The following is a 4,505-nucleotide window of genomic DNA, read 5'->3' on the forward strand; positions in this document are numbered from 1 at the left end:
AAATAATGTGATTCTTTTAAAGAGAACAGTTGTTTAAAATATCCTATCCTGGTTTAAAGGCCAACCATCCAAAAATAATTATAATATTTTTGAGCTATTGGAAGACAGATAAGCTGAAAGCATGTTTATTTTTAAATTGTATACTATATGAAAAACATTACACGTATCATTGACTTTGACACATTCCTGTTTATTTTGAGTAATGCCTTCTGCAAATTGCTTTGTAAATGCTAATCGATGTGATGTTTTGAAATCAGTCAGAGCCAGTGAACCTGGCAGACAGACTGAAACTGTCTGAGTGTCCATTTAACATTTTGTGATAAAACATCTTGTGCCAGAACATTTTTTGGGATCACAGTGATTCATCCTATTTACCTAGCTCAGTGTAATAGCTAACAACCCAGAGCTGCAGCTGCTGTAAGCAGCATGTGACAGAACCCTGACTGACAGAGTGGAGCTGTGTCACTGCCTCATCCCAGCACTATCCCATTAGACAGCTCTGGTTTGCACAGCAAAAACAAGGTGAGAGAGACTGAAATGTTAAAGGTTAATGACTCAAATGATTTGCCATTAGCAAAAGCAGTGAGTGCTTTCCTGAGGCAGGTTTGTACCCCCGAACTGAAAGGGAGGAGGAGAGCTTTTGGGTGTGTGGTGGCAAAACCTCTGATCTGCATAAGAACAGATGCAGAGGGGATGTGCACCCTCCAACAGAGGCTGACCATGACAAAGTGACTTTTGTTTCCCAACAAGTTAACTCTCACAGGCAAAACACAGTAATTTAAAACAGTTACAATTCTTAAAATATGTTAAAATTTTTGGATTTTTTCCCTTTACATTTCTTCTTCATGATTTTCTAGACAAAAAAGCAGCTAAGAATATTTATAAGAACAATTACTCAACATCATTACCCAATTATAAATTTTCAGCTGAGAGCTAATGCAGAATTTGTTTACCAAGAATAAGGTACTCCTGCAAAAGGTCTTTGTGTCACACTTGGATAATTTCAGGTATGTAAAGTCTTAGGGTCGAGTATAGGATATATCTCTCAAATTGACAAGTCTGAAATAGCAGCAGTGTACAATCTATCCCTTCACGTTTCAAGCTGACAGACATATCTTGTAGTGTACATCACACAGGTCTTGGGTACTACTAGTAGCAATTGAGGAGCAAGTATGAGTAACTAAAATGATGCTATTATTCAGAAATTAACTAAGGGCCTTGGTAATGCTGGCATCAGTAATTTTTTTAACAGAAGACGTCACACCCTGAGGGGTGAAATAACTGCAGTAGTTAAGGGAGTAACTTATTTAAAATCACTTAGAGTCTCAAGTGTAAATGAGTGGGAATTAGTCTTCCAGGTGGTTTGTGCCATGTGAGTTATTTATGTTACAGAGGTTTAGTATAGTTTTAGATTTTATGACAAAAACAGCTGTACCAGATGCATTTAGACCAGGATTTGCCAGCCTTGAAAAGTGATGACAGAGTGGAGATAACAGAATTCAGTGAGTTGCAGGAGAAACAGAGAGAATGAGTAGGAAGCCTATACTTATGGTTTGTTGCAATACAAAAAATAGGAGGGATTAACTAAGGTTATCAGCAACTCAGAAAGGAAGTAAATTTTAACAGAATAAAATTAAACTCTGGAATTCATTGATACTCACAGGACAATTGTGAGTATCAAAGTAAAATTGGATTTAGAAAGGAATTTAAAAAAATTCAAGGAGAAAATCCATCGAACACAATAACCTAACTTCAGACAACAACCTAACTTCAGACAAGAAATATTTTGTTAATGAAATGGTATTTGCATACAGACTTTTAACAAGGAAAACATATTTTCTATTTGAGACAAGATTATAGATGTTCCTAAAATTATTTCAGACCAGATATAGATATTTTTGTATTATACATTTATATAGATAACTATTTTTTAGTATCTAATAGAAAAGATTTCTTTAAATTGCCTTTTGGAGGCAGCTTTGGTTTCCTTTCTTCTCTTTTTTCATTTTTGGTACTGAATGTAAAGAGAAAAACAATTCTGCACTCTGATTTTTGTTTCTTTTTATTCCCTGCTTTCTTAGTTTTGGTTTGGTTTAAATTTTTTAAGGATGTCTTTTTGGCAATTTGATTTTTTTTTTTTAAATTCCAACTGGGTAAGAGCTACCATGACCAAGGAAACAGGGATGGATTGCTTCTTTTTTTAGAACTGATGTCAGGGGAAAACCCTAGAGGACCATTCCTAACTTCAGTTGGAAGAGAGGTGCCGAAATTATAACTCGCTCAGTTGTTGACAGAGGAGAGGAGAGACAGACACTGTCAAAAAAGAATTCCCAGAGAAGATGATAAAAGCCTCTTGCTTGTCAGGGTCCTGATCTCAGCCTCTCAGCCTTTAAACCTCTTGCACTGAAGCTCTCATTAGTAAACAGATTGCTCAGAAGAGGCAGAGGAGGAACAGGACAAGAACAGGGCTGTGGGAGCCAGAAACACCATGATTAATGATGTTCTGCAGACATGCAAAAGCAAACGCACTCTGCGTTCACAGCATCAAACTCGGCTACAGTCTAACAGTGATTCCTTAATTGTTCTCTTGGCTTGCAGCACATGGCTCTTCTTCTGAAAATCATTTTGTATTAAAATTCCTGGTAAACCTTTTATCCAGACTAGAGTGAGCTAAGCAGCGAAGTTTGTGCTGGGGAAAGAGAGAAATAGCTTTGAACAAAATGGCTGGAGAAGTGGTGGAGGATTTCTCTGTAACAAAGAGCAAAAACCATGCTGTAGCCAAGTGCGCCATGTGAATCACTTGGGTAGAGAAGTGAAAGAAAAGTGAACTTCTCACTTGCTCTGTCTAAAGAGGCCATCTTCCTGCCAGGGAGAATTTGCCTCTGGCAAGAGCAAAGTTGTCTCCTGAGGCAAGTGTGAAGGGTAAGGCTGGAAGTGGCAGGGCAGAACCTGAGGTGCTCTCCTGATGCTGGGTCGGTAGACCTGCTCCTTTGATCCTGAACCACAAAAACCCTGCTGCACTACTAGGCAGAAGGATGATCAGGTTTGTTGCCCCATGGTTGGTGCAAACTATAAAAAAAGTTTAATTTTACATTCACACTTAGTCCAAAACAGAAACATTTAAAAAATGACATTTTTGCTATCCTTGCAGCTGTCATTTGTCACCAAGTACACTGACAGGTGCTGTTCATGGCAGAAAAGGAAATTTTCTATTTACAGGTCATGATCTTTACTAGCATGGCTATCTCACTGCAGCTTTATGGTATCTGGGTGGTTCTTTTTGGAAGAATAAACTAAAAGCCTTATCATGCAGCCTTCAAATTAGTAGGCACTTTTAGCTTTCACTAGCCTAGCTCTTGGAGCAGTTGCAAGCAAAAACTACAACCTATAAATGAGTATTTGCAGAACTAAATGAAATACCAACCAATCCTGCTATAGACATCAACTTTCCATCCAGCACTCCTTAATGAAAACAAAATCCAGTAGCTACACCTAACTTATCACATGATAAATGGGAATTGCAAACAGTGGTTCTATCTGGGTAACACTTGGTGGCATACAAAGCATTTAGCTGAGATGTATCATCAGAACATCTCATTTACCACACACACACACACACACACACACACACACACAGAGTAAAAAACATTTGTTAAAAAAATAAGAGTAGAAATAGGAAGATTTATTCTGGAGACTGTTGAAAGCCTAACAGGAAAGCAGTTTTTATTCTTATCAGCTGGGAAAACAATTGCAAAATAATAATCTTGTTTAGCCTGGCTTGCATTTTGCTCTCTTTTTTTCATTTTTAAGATGATACCAACTCTGACTTCTGTGCAACATTTTTCATTTGTTTCACATTCTATTTTTTCCCCAGAAATCCTTTCACTGGCAGCTATCTTTATCTCACTTTTAATTTCAAAGTTGACATTTAAAATCTGTTCTGTGGCACTGATACATTTAGTGGCATGTTAACTGTTGTTTCTTCTGTTTTGTTGTACTCTATCAGATAAATTTTACAGTCCAAACAGAAAATATGTAATTAAGTGGACATTTGTACAGAAGACTGGAAGAAACACATTGCTAGCAATGTTAGTGTGACAATATGTATACTGTGATGTTAAGGCTATATTTTAGACTGAGATTTGTTTGTGATCAAGACCAAAGGTAAATGTAAAAAATCAGTGGACGTTAGTTGTATGTAATTTGAACCTCTGGAAAGCCTTTCCCAGATTATGCACAATGCAATTGCAAAATAGTAAATACAGCCACTCAAATCAATAAGCGACTATTTGAAAAATGGGTCCTACTTCCTTGGTAAGTACTGCCATCAGCAAAAGCCAAAGCAGGACCCAGAGTGTCTGAATGTGCAGTTCATTGTGCTGCAGTGTTCACAGCATCACGTGTCTATCCACATCCAGATCAGAGTAATAACCTTGAGTGTAGGGAAAGCTCCAGCAGCATTGGTTGAATTCTGTTTTACCTTAAATCTAGTGGGTGAGGATGCA

This window comes from Lichenostomus cassidix, chromosome 2 (genome assembly GCF_008360975.1).
Source record: "Lichenostomus cassidix isolate B80296 chromosome 2, HeHo_3.0, whole genome shotgun sequence".
Classification (NCBI taxonomy): domain Eukaryota; kingdom Metazoa; phylum Chordata; class Aves; order Passeriformes; family Meliphagidae; genus Lichenostomus; species Lichenostomus cassidix.